Genomic DNA, 19,499 nt, shown 5'->3' on the forward strand with positions numbered 1-19,499 from the left:
TGCCTTCAGACATAGCTAACTTTTCCTTCAGAAAGCATCCGTCATCTGCTGAAAGCTTTTAACTTGTGTTTTATAGGATGATTAAAACCAAAGATATCTTGGCACAGAGAGCTTTTCATTGTCTAGTTTTTGGTGGCCCTTCCAGTTTAATTCCCTTACATCCAGTATTGTCATCCCCACCCGTGGTTCTTAGCCTCAAAAATTAGAGTGCTCCATCTTTACCAAACTTAAGTTCCCCAAACAAGTTTCTTCCAGCATCTCTGCACTTACATGCCTAGTAAGGCCACCTTCTAGTCTCCCTAAAAGTGTTCTCATCCTTCAAAACAGCTCCAGTGGTTCCCTGCCTCTGGTAGGCAACATTAGCCTTGACCTTCTCTGCCCTTCCATAGGAGTGTGTATTTTATCCATTATAATACTGATACTGTTGTATCGCAGGGCTGTTATGTGTATAGTTGCTGGCCCTGAACTGATATTCCAGCTGGTAGTCTCTAGAATGGGATGTACACACTTCAGAGGGTGCACAGCATAGTCCATTTGGGTTGCAGAAAGACATAATAAACATTTGATTTTTGAAATTTCACTCTTTTTAAAATTTTATGTTACTGGTTGTGTTATACATCAGAACATTCTTGTATTTTACAGGTAAACAATTTTAGGAAAGTATACCAACAATATTTTACTCATTTGCTATGCAGTCAAAACAATTTAGAAACCACTCTACTAGAAGGTCAAGACCACATCTTGTTCCTTTTATAGCTCCACCACTGATCTTTTCTTTTTCCTAATCTGTTTATGAAAACTCAGCATATAGGTGACATTCATAATTGCCAAAATATGCGCATTTCAAAGACATTAACCTTTTATGCCATAGCATCTTCATCATTCGTTAATGGTTTCAAATTAATCAACATTGTATATGGATTTTTTTTAAAAAGGTTCTACATTAATCTATTAAGTAAAATAGAATTAAGGATAATAAGTAGAAATAGTTAAGTGGAAAGAAATCATTTTCTTTGAGTGGAAGCCTATGAGATTTGATTGTAGAAAGAGTGACTCATGGGGACTGTCTTAGTTTGCTTCTCAAGGAATAATTGGAAGTGTAGGAATGTGGTCTGCTCTCAACTCTTTAAAAGTTAAATGAAGAAAAGATAATACATTCAGCAGAAGTGAAGGTCAAAAGCTGATGATCTGTTCTTAGCTACCTGGCTCATATCTTATGCAGCCAGGGAGACCATCACTGTCACTCAGGAGCACCTCTCCATCAAAATCAGGTACCTGCAGCTGAAAAAGGCTTTGCACTCTTCCAACCATGTGGTCTAGGGCCCAGTGTCACCTGCCTTTTTAATTCTGCCAAAATATCGGTACAAGGATTTCATATTATTAGCATTTAAGAATTTGGACCTGGAACAGGAAAAGGAGTGGTTAGAACTTACTTTTTAATACATGTTCAGCTAGCATATCCCTGTGTGACCAAGAGCAAGTTGTTTGACCTTCTCTAAGGCCTATAGTGCCTTTTTATGATAATAAAATACTACACAAATATTTTAAGATCCTTGCAGTTTTGCAGATTAAAAGATTCTGTATGCGAAGAATGAATTTGTTAATATTTTGGGACCTAACTTCATAATGGAATAAATCTCTTCGCAGCACTTAAAGGAGTACAGTTAGGGAATTTCTGTCATGGCTCAGCAGTGAACAAGCCTGACTGACATTCACAAGGATGCGGGTTTGGTCCCTGGCCTTGCTCAGTGGTTTGAGGGTACGGCATTGCCGTGGGCTGTGGTGTAGGTCGAGGATGCGGCTCGGATGTGCCGTTGCCATGGCTGTGGCATGGGCTGGCAGCTGCGGCTCCAATTGGACCCCTAGCCCGGGAACCTCTATGTGCCACCTTTGCAGCCCTAAAGAAAAGACAAAAAAAAAGTACAGTTAGGAAATAGCCTCTAGAAGTTATACAAATATACCTTGTAAAATGTTTCCATGATGCATTTCTCCCTCCCTTCCCCCACTTTATTCTGTACTTAAAAGAATTAATAGAGTGACTACATTGTTTTACTTTGTGCCTTTTGCTCACCACTGTGTCCATAATATGGGTTTTAAGTGCACTTTGTTTCATCAGAGGCAGGAAGGTTTTTGTTTTTGTTTTTGTTTTTGCCACACCCATGGCATGTGGAAGTTCCCAGGCCAGGGGATCAAACTCATGCCACTTGTAGCGACCTGAGCCACAGCAGTAACATCGCCAGATCCTTAACCCACTGCGCCACCAGGGAACTTCAGAGTTTTATTTTTTTCAAACAAATAATGGGCTCCACAGTCCCCCTTGATCTGTGGTGCTGTTATTCTTAGAGTCCTAGAAATGAGAGAGAGAAAACTCCAATTAAATTCATCTAGTCCATCTCCCCTGACAGTGAAAAACTGCCTTTCACATTACATTATCTGATGCTTTTTCAGGCTTCCATGATAACCTCTGTGAGGCTGCCCAGTAGACTAATAGACCTCACTTTGGGGGAATGTTCTCTTTCTTGGTTTTGACCCTTCATTTCTCATTATTTTATTCCTTAAAGCCATCTTCCTTAATATTCATACTCTGTGAACTTAAGTAATATCAGCAGTCTCTTCTAGTCAGAAGAAAATCAACATATACCTCATTAGCAGGAACTGAGGTACTACAGAAATATTTCAGATATTAAACTTCTCATTTTTGAATACCACATTTGGTTTTATTTTAATAATGTTGAGGTTTTCTCCCTTCAGATATATTGGTAAATAAAGATATTTACTACTTTTTTACTTTTATTAATAATTCATACTAGTCATTATTAGAATTCTGCAAATATGTAAAGTAGCCCACTGTGTGCTAAGCATTGAAGAAATGCAAACGTGAGCTTGGTAATGTTTGCTTTAGGAGTTCAGACTCAGTAGCGGGTATATAAGACTCAGTAGGGGTTATAAAATAGCAATAGAATGAATTACTGGTCAAAGCATTAGTATAAACAAAAGATCTTAGGTAATCAGAAACAAGAGACTAACCTCTGTTAGAGAAATCAAGAATGGTTTCCTGAGGAGTTGATATTCCAAATAAATAGTATAGGGACAACTAAGTGGCCATTTGGACAAAAAGATAAAATTAGATGTAAGGTGCAACCCATACCTTTCAACAAGAATAAACTCCAAATGAATTAGGGATCTAAGTGTGAAAAATAAAGTGTACCATTTAAGAATGGTACAAAGAAAACATATATGAATTCCTCTTTAACTGTAGTATAGAAAAGAAAACTTTCTGTCATGGTACTAAAAAGCTAGAAGTAAAAAAAAAAATTTTTTTTAATGCATGGTCAAAAACATCATAACCCAGTTAAAAGAAAACCAGCTGACTGGGAGAAAATATTTACAACATAAAAAGAATTATTTTTGAATGAAGAACAAATGGCCAAAAATACAATAGAAAAACCAGGAAAAAAAAGATATGAATAGGTAATTCTCAAAACTATAAAAATTGTTCTGAACATATAAAACCAATGTTCAAATTCACTTATAATCAGAAAAATGCAAATCAAACAACATAGATATACTATTTACCTTTTAGGTTTGCAAAAACTAGAATATGATAAATTATTTTGGTGAGGTTTGGGAAACAGGCGCTCTCATACGTTGCTGATGGGAATGCAGACTGGTATAACCCTTCTAGAGGAGATTTTGGCAAAGCTACACGTGTTCTTACCTTTCCACCCAGCAGTCTCACTTTTAGCAGCCTAGCTGGAAAATACACCTCCATCAGTATGAAAACACATATATCCGAGGTATTCCTTACAGTATTGTTTGTAATTGCAAAATTGAAAACACCTGAATGCCTGCTCATAAGAAAGTAATTAAATAAACTGTGTGGAAGGTAGAGTAATGGCCCTGAAAGATCCTAATACGTAGTATCTGTGAGTATGTTGTCATACATGGCAAAAGACTTTTTCCCTTGAGATGGGAAGAGTATCCTAGATTATCCAGGTGCATTTATTGTAATTACATGAGGCCTTAGAAACTGAGAAGCCTACAGAGAAATGCAACATTGCTGGCTTTTAAGATAGAGAGAGGGTGCCATGAGCCAAGGGATGTAGGTCGCCTTTAGAAACTGGAAGGAAAAAAAAAAAAAAAGGCAAGAAACAGATTCTTCCATAGAGCCTGAAAAAGAAATACACCTCTGCTAACACTTGATTTTTAGCCAGATGAGACCTATTTGGACTTGTTACCTACAGAACTATAAGATAATAAATTTGTAGTGTTTAAGCCACCATGTTTGTGGTAATTTGTTACAGTGGCAATAAAAAAAACTAATACAGTGGGCGGGGGGGAAACTGGTGAAATTAGAATTAAGTCTGGTTTCCGTCAGTATGGTACCTATACTAATTCCTTAGTTTTCATAATTATACCCTGGTTCTATAAGATGTTAACATTAGACAAAGCTGGGCAAAGGAAAACTCTCTGTAATATTTCCCCAGATTTTCCATAAATCTAAAATTTTTTCAAATATGAAAGGAAAAGCATCAGAGATACCTTCCCTTCCCAAGATTGCTCCCCCACTCACCTCATTAAAATCTTATTGTTAGTTGTCGCTCATATTGTAATTGCCATTTCTTTCTTATTATTTATTCCTTTGCGAATTTCCAGCTAGGCTTTTAACTCATGTTAAAAGTAAAGACTTATTCACAAATTTTTTTAGTGGTTGTATTCTTAATAGACCCAGACTGGAAGCATCCCAAATGTCCATCAGTTGGCAAATGAATAGACCAGTTTTGATATATCCATACGGTGGAATTAAAAGCAACCAACTACAGGGTTCCCTCCTTGGTACAGCAGGTTAAGGATCTGGCACTGTCTCTGTAGTGGCACAGGTTCCATCCCCAGACCACACAATGGATTAAGTATCCAGCGCTGCAGCAGCTGTGGTGTAGGTTGCAGCCACAGCTCAGATTCAGTCCCTGCCCAGGAACATTTCTATAGGCCATGAGTATGGGGAAAAAAAAAAAAAGGAATCAACTACTCATACATGCACCAATATAGATAAATTTCAAAAACAGTACGCAATGTGAATAGACTCCCTACTGTAAAATTCCATTTATATAACATTCTAGAAAAGATGAAACTATAGGGACCAATCAGATTAGTGGTTTCTAGGGACAGAGCAAGGAGGAAGGGATTGACTGTGTAAAGGGCCGTGAATAAATTTTAGGTAATAGAGATGTTCCATATCTCAATGTGGTAGTATACATTTGTCAAAAAAATGGGAGTTCCCTTTGTGGCACAGCAGAAACGAATAGGACCAGTATCCATGATGATGCCGGTTTGATCCCTGGCCTTGCTCAGTGGGTTAAGGATCCAGCACTGCTATGAGCTGTGGTATAGGTCACAGACATGGCTCAGGTCCCAACATTGCTGTGGCTGTGGTGTAGGCCAGCAGCAAAAGCTCGGATTCGATCCTTAGCCTGGGAATTTCCATATGCCATGGGTACAGCCCTAAAAAGAAAAAATCATCACACTGTATACACCTAAAAATAATGAATTTACCCTTTTATAAAATTATGTATTTTTAATAGAAAAGATACAAAACATAATACATAAAAATTAAAAGGTTTGAAAAAATTTAACAGGAAGATGATAGTCAAAACAAATCTGACATAACACTTTTCTATCAAATGAAAATGAATCTTTAAGACAAAGAATATCATTAGTGATAGAGAAGATGTGCTTAATAGCTTGTTTGCTCCCATAGTAAATCAGCATATCAATAAATTATATTATTGTATATAACAATTGTATATTACATTGTATAATATACATATTTTATTTTTTACATTTATATTTTAATGCAATCTAATAACATCAATATGTTAGCATTGGTTAGATCTGATTAATAAGTATGTGTTTATTATATTCTATGCTTTTGTAAGAATTTCATAATGAAAGTTTTACTTTGTTTAATAAAAGAGAACCATTGGATGCTTGTCAAAAATGCAGATTGCTGCTCCACATCAAAGATTCTGATTCATCAGCTCTGGGCTAGAAAAACAATTGTAATTTATGATAAAACCTTTTTTTTTTTCTCCCTGTGATGCTTAAATTTGCAAACAAACAGACGAAAACAAAAACACCAAAATGAAAAACCTCAGCCAGAGGAGAAATTATCCTCATTGAAACTGGTTGTTAACTATAAAACACTTTGTAGCTATTTGTTGTTCTGTTTATTCTTGTTACCTAGAGTTTCCCTTTCTGTTTGGACTTCCAATAACTGGAAGATAAACTCAAGTAAAATATGATCACTGAAGAGTAGTTTTAGCATTTTTAGTTACGCTTCCTTTTCCTTTTTCCTCGTTAGTTTTCTGCAATTAGATTTTAGTCAAAATTTGTAGAACATCTACAAGTTCCTAAGTTATGTTAAGAGAATATATATATAAGGGAATAATTTACATATGGCATGGTCCTTCTTCTCAGGTAATTACGATCCATAATAGTATGAACTGCTAAAATATGCAAAATACACAGATTAAATTACAAATTAAACTAAAACTTAAAAAGCAAGAATGAAATCAGTCCTCACCTGGGTCCTTTCTAGTTGATATGGTAACATTTTCATAGTATGAGTCATATAACATTTTAAGAAGCTGCTATTAAAATTACCTAATCACCTAGAATTGCTTAGTCCCATGTGTGTTTGCTTATATGGAAAAGTCTCAAACAGGATTAAAGCAGGGTTCTGTTGCACATCACTGTGTATTTGTGTGAAAGGTGATGACATGTAAAAAAAAAGAAAAAAGGAAGGTGATGACATGTTTCTCTGCCTCTTCCCCATGTCTTAAGGGAACAGCAGCCACACTAGAACGCCAGCAAGTCAGTGTCTCTGATTACCACCACTGAGGCTTCTGAGAGTGGTTGCGTAGCAGCAGTTTTATTTCAGTTACCAATCATGCCCTGATAGCCAAGTTCAGTCTTCAGGGGTTACTCCAATTTGCAAGTGGTGGACAACTTTTATCTTTATCTTAACATTTACCCAGCTCCAGAGAAAGACACCATTTGGCTTTCTCTTTCACTGGCAATTCCTAATTTTCAGCCTTATTTTGACAAAAAATTGTGAGGATCAACTACTTAAAGTAAGTCATCTTGGCTGTATCAATTGCTATGACAATGTAGGTGTTTAAAATAAGCTTTTTCCTGCTCTTAAGAGTTATAGATGGTAGCAGCAGCATTTCAAAGGATGATTAGATGAGGTAGGATTTGTTTGGAGGGTTTTTTTGGTGATCCTTCAGATTAGGTTGAAAGGATGAAATCAAATTTATTCGTAGTCTACTTCTTTGTTTCTATTTATGCTGTAGGATTTTTAGAGTCCACTTATAGGAGCATCATTTACTCTTCAAGTTAACATAAGACATGTATACCATAACTTTATGCAAAAGAAAGAGAAACATTTTCCTCTTGGCATCCATCTATTTTTAAAATTTTATATTTGAATTTTTTTCTTTTGGTGACCACAGAATTAGTTATGTATAAAAGTAATTATAATAGAATTTCAGTTTTACTTCAGGAGCAAATTTTTCTAAGTCAGATATCACATTAGTGGGTGCTATCTGACTTAGAAAAGTCTTTTTTTTCTCTCATATTTTTCAATTGTCATATTGCATTTCTGACTCTTTGTGATATATAATTCTGTAATAAAATACATGTAGAAATTTAGTATAGCACACATGGGGAAAATGCATTATATTATTATTTTTTTAATATAATGATTTTTTTTCCATTATAGCTGGTTTACAGTGTTCTGTCAATTTTCTACTGCACAGCATGGTGACCCATTTACACATGTATACATTCTTTTTTCTCACATTATTATGCTCCATCACAAGTGACCAGACATAGTTCCCAGTGTGACACAGCAGGATCCCATTGCTAATCCATTCCAAAGGCAATAGTCTGCATCTATTAACGCCAAGCACCCAATCCATCCCATTCCCTTCCCCTCCCCCTTGAGAACCCCAAGTCTATTCTCCAAGTCCATGATTTTCTTTTCTGTGGAAAGATTCATGTGTGCCGTATATTAGATTCCGAAATAAGTGATATCATATGGTATTTGTCTTTTTCCTTCTGACTTTCTTCACTTAGTATGAGAATCTCTAGTTCCATCCATGTTGCTGCAGATGGCATTATTTTGTTCTTTTTTATGGCTTAGTAGTATTCTGCTGTGTATATATACCACATCTTCTTAATCCATTCATCCGTCAATGGACATTTAGGTTGTTTCCTTGTCTTGGCTACTGTGAATGGTGCTGCAATGAACATGCAGGTGCATGTGTCTTTTTCAAGAAAAGTTTTGTCCAGCTATATGCCCAAGAGTGGGATTGCTGGGTCATATGGTAGTTCTATGTATAGATTTCTAAAGTACCTCCATACTGTTGTCCATAATGGTTGTACCAGCTTACATTCCCACCAACAGTGCAGGAGGGTTCCCTTTTCTCCAGCATTTGTTATTTGTGGACTTATAAATGATGGCCATTCTGACTGGTGTGAGGTGGTATCTCATGGTAGTTTTTGATTTGCATTTCTCTAATAATCAGTGATGTTGAGCATTTTTTCATGTGCTTGTTGGCCATCTGTATATCTTCCTTGGAGAAGTGTCTATTCAGGTCTTTTGCCGATTTTTCAATTGGGTTGTTGGCTTTTTTGCTGTTGAATTGTATGAGTTGTTTGTTTATTTTAGAGATTAAGCCCTTGTCAGTTGCATCATTTGAAACTATTTTCTCCCATTCTATAAGTTGTCTTTATGTTTTCTTTTTGGTTTCCTTTGCTGTGCAAAAAGTTGTCAGTTTGATTAGGTCCCATTGGTTTATTTTTGCTTTTATTTCTGTTGCTTTGGGAGACTGACCTGAGAAAACATTCATATGGTTGATGTCAGAGAATGTTTTGCCTATGTTTTCTTCCAAGAGTTTGATGGTGTCTTGTCTTATATTTAAGTCTTTCAGACATTTTTGAGTTTATTTTTGTGCATGGTGTGAGGGTGTGTTCTAGTTTCATTGATTTGCATGCAGTTGTCCAGGTTTCCCAGCAATACTTACTGAAAAGACTGTCTTTTTCCCATTTTATGTTCTTGCCTCCCTTGTCAAAGATTAATTGACCATAGGTGTCAGGGTTTATTTCTGGGTTCTCCCTTCTGTTCCATTGGACTGTCTGTTTTGGTACCACTACCACACTGTCTTGATTCCTGTGGCTTTGTGAAGTCTGGGAGAGTTATACCTCCTGCTTGGTTTTTGTTCCTCAGAATTGCTTTGGCAATTCTGGGTCTTCTGTGCTTCCAATTTTTGGATTGTTTGTTCTAGTTCTGTGAAAAATGTCATGGGTAATTTGATAGTGATTTCGTTGAATCTGTGGATCACTTGGGGTAGTATGACCATTTTTACAATATTAATTTTTCCAACCCAGGAGCATGGAATATCTTTCCATTTCTTTACATCTTCTTTAATTTCCTTGATTCATGTTTTATAGTTCTCAGCATATAAGTCTTTTACCTCCTTGGTCAGGTGTATTCCCGGGTATTTGATTTTTTGGGGTGCAACTTTAAAAGGTATTGCATTTTTGTATTCCTTTTCTAATATTTCATTGTTAGTATACGGAAATATGACTGATTTCTGAATATTAATCTTAGTAATCTTAATCCTGCTACTTTGCTGAATTTGTTAATCAGTTCAAGTAGTTTTTGGGTTGAGTCCTTAGGGTTTTCTATATAGAGTATCATGTCATCTGCATACAATGACAGTTTTACCTCTTCTCTTCCTCCTTGGATGCCTTTTATTTCCTTTGTTTGACTGCTGTGGCTAGGACTTCCAAAACCATGTTGGATAACAGTGGTCAGAGTGGGCATCCTTGTCTTGTTCCAGATTTTAGTGGTAAGACTTTGGTAAGAGTTTTGATCATGAATGGATGTTGGACTTTGTCAGATGCTTTTTCTGCATCTATTGAGATGATTGTGTGTTTTTTTGACTTTTCTTTTGTTAATGTGGTGTATGATGTTAATTAATTTGCATATGTTGAAACATGCTTGTGAACCTGGATGAACCCACCTGATTGTGTTGTATGATCTTTTTTATGTATTGCTGGATTCGGTTGGCTAAAATTTTGTTGAGAATTTTTGCATCTATATTCATCAAAGATATTGGCCTATAGTTTCTTTTTTGGTGGTATCTTTGGTTTTGGAACTAGGGTGATAGTGGCATCATAGAATGTCTTTGGGAGTGTTCCTTCTTCTTCAACCTTTTGAATAAGTTTAAGGAGGATGGGTACAAGTTTCTCTTTGTATGTTTGGTAAAATGCGCCCGTGAAGCCCTCTGGTCCTGGACTTTTATTTGTAGGGAATGCTTTGGTTTTTGGGTTTTTTGTGTTAAAAAAAAAAAAAAAAGAAAAAGAAAAGAAAAACTTCTTTGTCTTTTTTCTAGGGCCGCACCTGTGGCATTTGGAGCTTTCCAGGCAAGAGTTCTAATCAGAGTTGTAGCCACCAGCCTATGCCACAGCCACAGCAACACAGTGTCCGAGCCACATCTGCAACCTACACCACAGCTCACAGCAACTCGGAATCCTTACCCACTGAGCGAGGCCAGAGATTGAACCCGCAACCTCATAGCTCCTAGTCAGATTCCTTTACCAATGAGCCACGACGGGAACTCCTGTAGGGAGTGTTTTTATGACATACTCAATTTCATTTCTAGTGATCGGTCTGTTCAGTTGATCTGTTTCTTCTTAATTCAGTTTTGGCAGGCTGTAAGTCTCTAGAAAGTTGTCAGTTTCTTTTGGGTTGTCAAATTTGTTAGCATACAATTGTTCATAGTATTCTCTCATGGTTTTTTGTATTTCCGTAGTATCCATTGTGACTTCACCTTTTTCATTTCTTACTTTGTTTATTTGGGTTCTTCCTCTCCTCTTCTTGGTGGGTCTAGCCAGAGGTTTGTCAATTTTGTTTACTTTTTCAAAGAACCAGCTCTTGGTTTGATTGATTTCTTCTATTGTTTTTTAATCTCTACTTTATTGATTTCCTCTCTGATCTTTATGATTTCCTTCTTCTTGCTGATTTTAGGTTTTGTTTGTTCTTCTTTTTCTATTTCATTTAGGTGGTGGGTAAGTTGTTGATTTGAGAAAGGCCTGTATTGCTGTGAACTTCCCTCTGAGCACTGCTTTTGTGGTATCCCAAAGATTTTGAGTGGTTGTGTCTTCATTATCATTTACCTTGAGGTATTTTTTAATTTCCGTCTTGCTTTCCTCATTGACCCATTGGGCTTTTTGGGTTTTTTTGTTTGTTTGTTTGTTTTTGTCTTTTTGCCATTTCTTGGGCCACTCCCACAGCATATGGAGGTTCCCAGGCTAGGGTCTAATTGGAGCTGTAGCTGCCAGCCTACGCCAGAGCCACAGCAACTCGGGATCCAAGCCGCGTCTGCAACCCACACCACAGCTCACGGCAACGCCAGATCCTTAACCCACTGAGCAACCCGCAACCTCTAGGTTCCTAGTCAGATTCGTTAACCACTGCACCAAGACGGGAACTCCAACCCATTGGTTTTTAAGTAGCATGTTGTTTAGTCTCCATGTAGTCAGTTTTTCTCATTTCTTTTCCTGTGGTTGAATTCTAGTTTCATGCCACTGTGGTCAGAGAAGATACCTGAAATAATTTCCATACTTTTAAATTTGTTGAGGTTAGCTTTGTGCCCCAGTATGCGGTCAGTCCTTGAGAATGTTCCATGTGCACCTGGGAAGAATGTATATTCTGATTTTTTTGGATATGATGTCCTGAAAATGTCCATTAAGTCTAACTTTTCTATTGTGTCCTTTAGGATCTCTGTTGCCTTGTTGATTTTCTGTCCAGAGGATCTGTCCATTGATGTGAGTGGGGTGTTAAAGACTCCTACTGTGATTGTATTCCCATCAATTTCTCCTTTTATGTCTGTTAGTATTTGTTGTAGATATCTAGGTGCTCCTATATTAGAGGTATATATATTGACGATTGTAATATCCTCTTCTTGAATGGATCCTTTTATCATTAAATAGTGTCCTTCTTTGTCTTTCTATATGGCCTTCATTTTAAATTCTATTTTGTCTGGTTGGTAGGAGTATTGCATATCAGAAATGTATTGTCCATTGGCATGAAATATCTTTTGCCATCCCCTCACTTTCTTTTTCTTTTTTTTTCTTTTGGTCTTTTTGCCTTTTATAGGGCCACTCCTGCGGCATATGGAGGTTCCCAGGCTAGGGGTCTAATTGGAGCTGTAGCCACCAGCCTACACCAAAGCCACAGCAACGTGGGATCCGAGCCACATCTGCAACCTACACCACAGCTCATGGCAATGCCGGATCCTTAACCCACTGAGCAAGGCCAAGGATCGAACCCACAACCTCATGGTTCCTCGTAGGATTTGTTAACCACTGCACCATGATGGGAACTCCTCCTCACTTTCAATCTATGTGTGTCCTTTGCCCTCAAGTGAGTTTCTTGTAGACAGCAGATTGGAGGTTTTTGCTTTTTTATCCAATCTGCCCCTCTGTGTCTTTTAATTGGTGCATTCAGTCCATTGACATTTAAGGTGATTATTGATAGATATGTATTTATTGCCCTTTTAAACCTTGTTTTCCAGTTGATTCTTTGTTTCTCTTTTCTGTTCTTTTTTTGTTTGGATGGTTTCCATTTGTTTTATGCTTGAGTACTTTTCAGTTTTTGTGAATGTAATGTTCGGTTTTTATTTGTGGTTGCCCTGTTTTTTAAGTATATTAACCCCCTCCTATATCTGCTTGCTTTAGCCTGATAGTCATGTAGGCTCAAACACATCATTAAAATAAAAAAAGAGTCTATATTTTATCACTTTCCTTCCCCACATTGTATGATTTTGATGTCTTTTTTTTTTTTTTTTTTTTTTTGTTAGCATCTTCATGTTTAGATCTGTATGCTGGCTTATTTAAGTGATTGCTTTCCAATTGTGGTTTCCCCCATCCTAATTCTTCTTACCTTTTTTTTGATTTAGAGAAGCCCTTTCAATATTTCTTTTAGAATGGGTTTAGTATTGCTGTACTCTTTTAGCTTTTGTTTGTTGGAGAAATTCTTTATTTCCCCTTCTGAAAATGCATTATATTATAGTGCCTAGAATATTTGAAGAGAAACTAGAATGTGGAGAACTTGTCATGGTAATAGGGGTTAAAAAGCAAGAGTTTCAGGGTCAGAACTGCCTGAACTTTAAGTTTTTACTCTGCTGATTTGCAGCAGTGTGTGACTTGGAAAAAGTCAGATAGCTTCTCTGTATCTCAGCTATTGATGTGCGATCTACTGCTGATGAAGAAAGTGACCTGTTCATATATTGCACATTATGGCTTAAAATCATAGTAAAATTTCAGAGCTGAAATTTCTTTTAGAAAAGCAAATGCTTATTTATTTATGACTGCTTGGAATGGTCTTACCTCTCATCGGTGATTTCCGTAGACGTCAGAGTGAAAGGTGAGGTGCTTACAGTGGCCTACGGGATCTGCGGGCTGTTCCATCTGCCCCACTTCGGCACCAGAGCCACCCCGCTACCTCTCCAACCTCGTTTCCCACAACCCTTCTTACTGCTCATTCATTTCAGCCATGCTGACTTCTTGGCTATTTCTTGATCATACTAGACATGCTTTTGCCATAAAGCCTTTGCTGAGCCTAGTCCTGCTGCCTAGAATGCTTTTCCCTTCCAGTATCTACAAACTGACTCACTTCCTTCCAGTCTTTACTCAATGAAATCTTTGTCTGTAAGGTCTCCCATGACCACTTTATAATTCCAACCCTCTTTATTCAGTTCTGTTTTTCTATTGTGCTAATTTCTTGTTCTTTGTTTATTGTCTGCCTCCTTCCACTGGTGTATAAGATTAATTAAGGCAAAGATTTTTGTTTTGTTCACTGTTGTGTCTCAAGTATCTGGCTGTAATAGATGCTTAATAAATATATGAACAAATAAAACTTTTTAAGTACTAGCGATATACTGGATTTAAATTCTAACTCCTCATCTATTAACTGTATTGCCTAAAGCAAGTTACTGAATACTAATTCGTGAGTTGTTGCATGGATTAAATAGCATCACATGTTGGAAAGTACCTGAGCCATGCTTGATTCCCAGGAAGCCTTCAGTGAATTCATTCAGCCAACAAATGTTTATTGAACACTTGTGATATACCAGATATAACTTACAGACACTGGCATACATCACTGGACACAATAGCCCCAGATCTGTGATACTTTGGAATTTATCTCTAGTTTCCTTCTCTTCCTTTGTTGTAGTAGTTTCTAGGAGGAAGGGAAAAAAAAAAAAAAAAAAAAAAAAACGTGATTTTACCTAGTATTCAGGAGTCTCTCAGCCTAGATTTATATTCAGTTAATATGTATAGGAACCCATTTTCCATTATTTAAAAGTACTTTTGCATTCAGCTGTCTTATTCTTTGGAATGGCCTTAGGAAAAGGAGTTTTTAATCCTCATTTTACAGATAAGAAATCTGAGACTTTAAAGTTATGACTTGTCCTAGGTCATTCAACTAGGAGAAATTGGAGCCAGGATTTGAAGCCACACTTCATAATTCTTTCCATGGTGGCACTTGCACCAAAACCACTGTAATGGCTTTTATTCATTTCTATCCTGTTACATTTCAATTCTACAAATATATATTGACCCCTGCTAAATGCCCTGGTAATCAGCCCTGCCCTGGGAATGCACAAATTGTTTAGTCCCTGTCCTGAGGAGTACAGTTTAGTAGAGAAGACTGTTGACACATCAGCAGGCAGGCAGTGTGCTGAGTGTAAAGCTGGCTCTATTTATAGATACTTGGAAGCACAGAGGAGGAGGTCCTCATCTAGAGCAGGGCCAGGACATGCCAAAACAGACACCTTAGAAGAGATCGTGCCTGAGCTGAGTCTGAAAGGATGACTTAGCTGGGGGAAAGGGAGGGAATGTGAGCATTAGCAGAGATACATGGTGAATGTCGAGAATTGTACGCTTTTAGAGTTGCTGGAGTATCAAGAACAAAGCAGAGAATGGTCAGGCATCAGGTGGAGCCGTTAGTAGCTACCAGATGATAGCATATCCTGCATGCAGAACTCTTACCAGGACCACTCTTTTAGGTGCCTCTAGGTCAGTTTTCCACCCCTGGTCCACTCAGCTATAGCCAGGGTTATTCACGGTACAAAGCACCCTGTCCTATATGTAAAGAATTGCTCAGGAGGGGCTGGTGGGCAAGAGGGCATGCTGCACACTTTGAGGTTTCCCAGAGGGAGTAATGCTGCTGGAAGGTTCTGTGCACAGGTGGTCCAGGTCAGAGGCATAGGAAAAGCCACACCAACCTTGGGGATAGTGACTGTTTAGTAGCATCAGCCTATTCAGCTATGTGGTCTTCCTGAACAGCCTGATTGTGAGGCCAGATTTTAAACATTGATTCAGTTTTGATTTTGGGTAACTGATCATAAAGCGAATGGAAGTTATTGGAGATTAATTAGCTTCAGGTCACTGGTCCAGGAGTCTAGGTTGAGTAGAGAGAAAAGAACAGGGTGAGGAAGAAAATTAGGTGGTCAAGAGACTGGAGGTTTCTTTGAGGCTGAAGAGCAGATGTATCTGCAGAAAGAGATACCTGGTCAAGAAGAAAAGTCAGTGGAGTTCCCATCGTGGCTCAGTGGTTAACGAATCCGACTAGGAACCATGAGGTTGTGGGTTCGATCCCTGGCCTTGCTCAGTGGGTTAAGGATCCAGCGTTGCCTTGAGATGTGGTATAGGTTGCAGATGCGGCTCGGATCCCGCGTTCCTGTGGCTCTGGTGTAGGCTGGCGGCTACAGCTTTAATTAGACCCCTTGCCTGGGAAACTCCATATGCCACGGGTGTGGCCCTAGAAAAGGCAGAAAGACAAAAAAAAAAAAAAAAAAATAAGTCAGTGAGTTCCCCTTACAGCTCAACAGAAATGAATCTGACAAGTATCCATGAGGACCCAGGTTCAATCCACAGCCTTGCTCAGTGGTAAGGAACCAGCATTGCCATGAGCTGTGGTATAGGTTGCAGAAGTGGCTCAGATCTGATGTTGCTATGGCTGTGGCGTAGGCCAGCAGCTCTGGCTCTGACTGGACCCCTAGCCTGGGAACCTAGCCTGCGGCCCTAAAAAGACCAGAAAAAAAAAAAAATTCCGAAGAGTATTATTATCTAAGATGTCTGAGGAGGAGGATCTGAATTAGTATCTAGGGTGTGATTCTAGGAGTGGGTAGCTGGAGAGGCAGTTAAGGGTTCTTGGAGTTAAGGAATTGTGAAGCTAAGATATTATTAACACCAGCATGGTGTTAAGAGTTAAGAGACAGAAATAGTGCAAGCTAGGGGCTAAACCCCTCAATAAATAAAGGAAAGAGAAAGAAAGATTAATGCATGGCAGCAAAGAGTGATAAAGTATATTAAATCAAAGTGGTATGAACCTTGAAGAATATGCATTACTCCAAGCCATTACTTCATGGAATAAAGGTTTGGAAACAGTCACGATAAGCTAGGAAAATCCCAGCTCCTCTTCCTGGGTACCACTGAACATGAGGTAGGGGAGAATGGAAAACTTCGATCAAATAGGGCCCTAAGCTAAGAATATTCTCACATGAAAGCTGTGTTTCAGTTATATCAAGGAAATGAAAACCATTTTGTAGTGTATTCTGCCATCTCCATGAAATTTCACTGACCCACCTGAGCATCTTACACTTTCCCTTATCTATATTCTTAAACAACCATATTTTAGGTATAGATTTATATGCTATCTATTGAGAACTTCTTAAGGTTTAGATTCTGTGGTAGATGTTAATATGCTGAGCATTACACCTTCCCTCAAAAGTTTAACGGCCAAAGGGAAAAATAATTAGACATTAATGGCTGAGTAAATCACCTTTCCAAACTTATTTTTCACTGCTGCTACTCATATACCAACCAGACTAATTTACTTAATGTGTGTTGTTACCTCAATGCCACTTTTCATGCTTTGCTCCATAAAATCCCCTTGCTCCTCAATACGCCCAGATCCAAATCCTGTCCACCCTCACAGGCCTAGAATATACCACTTCTTTCATATAATTTCCCTATGTTTTGACAGATGATACAACCTCTTTTTTCACTAAACTCAAGGAATAATTTCCTGTGTAACTCTAAAATAATGCCATGTTTCGTCAATGCTAAGATACATTTTTTTCACATTTTAACAGCTCTGTAGATTATTCTTTTACAATATGCTGTTTGTCATCATCATTCTTTTTTTTTTTTTTTTTTTTTTTTTTTTTTTTTTTGCCATACTCATGGCATGTAGAAGTTCCTGGCCAGGGATTGAATCCGAGCTGCAACTGCAACCTACATCACAGCTACAGCAGTGCCAGATCCTTTAACCCACTGCGCCAGGCCAGGGCTCAAACCCACACCTCCACAGTGACCCAAGCCACTATAGTCAAATTCTTAACCCATTGCACCACTGCAGGGACTCCTTATCAACATTCTTGAAAGAAAGAATATATCATGGTATTCTGTGGAAAAACATGAACAACTGTTCTGAGTCAAAAAGTAGTTCAGAATAATGAAGAAGCCTTAGGAATACTTTAACCAATTTTGTATATTCTTTAATGTATTATGCTCTGCGTGATATATGACACAATCTGCCAAAGTAAGTCTTTGAAAAACAACATCTTTAGTGCAAAATAAAAATTCTAAGTGATAAGGTGTTGTGTTATAGTTAAATTGGCTTTTTTTTTTTTTCTTAGTGTTCATGAAATAGTGATGTGAGGAGTTTGCTGTGGCAAAGTGGGTTGAGGATCTGGTGTTGTCACCATAGTGATTTGAGTCACTGCTGTGGTTCAGGTTCGAGCCCTGGCTGAGGAATTTCCACATGCTGTGGGTCCAGCCCAAAAAAAAAAAAAAGTGATATAACTTACAGTCATTGGTGCCCTAGATTGAAAGAAATATGATGGTTTTGTTTTTGTGATTAAATATGCCAGGCACTAAGAACATGTACCTTCCTAAAGCATATTGTGTCATATATATATTTATTTCGAATCCAATATTAAACCATGGACTTTTTGAGGGCAGAGTTTGCATTTATCTTTGATTCCCTTACAACATCTGGTATGGTGCTTTATAACATATGGACATAAATATTTAATAGAGAAATGGATTAAAATATGAAGTATGGGAGTTCCTGTCGTGGTGCAGTGGTTAACGCATCCGACTAGTAACCACGAGGTTTCGGGTTCGATCCCCAGCCTCGCTCAGTGGGTTAAGGATCCGGCGTTGCCATGAGCTGTGGTGTAGGTCGAAGACACAGCTCAGATCTGGCATTGCTGTGGCTGTGGCGTAGGCCAGCATCTACAGCTCCGATTAGACCCCTAGCCTGGGAACCTCCATATGCTGCCAGAAGCGGCCCTAGAAAAGGCAAAAAGACGACAACAACAACAACAACAACAACAAATATATATATATATATGTATGAGTATGATATAATAAGTGCCACTGAAAGGCAAAAGTATTATATGAGTGAACATCTGCTAGTACATTCTCAGTTAACTGCTTTACTTTATTTTTGTTAGAAATGTATTTGTATATACTATTAAGTCAGATCCTTGGACTAAATCTCAACTTAGCCAGTGGTTTTGAACCAGCTCTAAATGATCCTTATAGAATTCTAAAAACTTAGGTCTGGTTTGCTGAACAATGTGGTGACTCAATCTTGACTGAATCATAGAAAGTAGTAAATAAAGTCTTTGCCCTGAAGAGCAAATGATAGTGTATTTCCCTAATGATGCTAAGATTATACAGGAGACCAGGCAAATGCCTGTCTCTGAGAAATATAGTACTTTTAAAAATAGCCTTGTTTTTTTTCCTCCAATCAATCTCAATATACCTATAATAAGAAACAGCCTGGGGAATAAAAAAAAAAAAAAAAAGCATGCAGAATGATATCTATGTGATATTTTCTAGGAGTTTTTACTCTTATTCTCTGGGCTACAAGAACAAGAAATAACATAATCATTTTTCTTCATTGAGCTAAATAGTTCTACTTCTGATTGAGCTACTTTTTTTTCTATTTTTCTCTAGTAGTTGCTTGTATGCTTACAAACTACTTGGTGTGGAAAAGCACTGTGCTAGTCCACACTGCTGTTTACCATTTATCTTTCTGAATACATGAGAGGATTGTACATCCTTTCCCCATTGAAGTTGATGTGGTCATGTGACTATTTTGTCTAATAAAATGGGACCACAAGATTCATGAAGCTTTAAGAGCAAGTACATAATTTGTCACCTTTCCTTTATACTGCTGTAGCAACTATAGAAGCACAGAGATGAGCCTGCCTTAGCCTAAGTCCCTGAGTGAGGACGGCATCGAGCCAGGTCCCATTTCCCTTGTTTGACCTGTTTATCATCTCTTAGTATGTTTTGTGGCATTATTAGATAAGCATAATCTAGCTTGTCATGATAATATAGTC

General features: G+C 37.8%; 1 protein-coding gene across 17 annotated transcripts in view; it reads left to right on the plus strand.

Moving 5' to 3' along the window:
* Positions 1 to 19,499, plus strand: part of RASAL2 (RAS protein activator like 2) — a 388,515-nt gene that overhangs the window by 302,033 nt on the left and 66,983 nt on the right. The window lies entirely within an intron of this gene.

Source organism: Sus scrofa, chromosome 9 (assembly GCF_000003025.6).
Source record: "Sus scrofa isolate TJ Tabasco breed Duroc chromosome 9, Sscrofa11.1, whole genome shotgun sequence".
NCBI lineage: Eukaryota > Metazoa > Chordata > Mammalia > Artiodactyla > Suidae > Sus > Sus scrofa.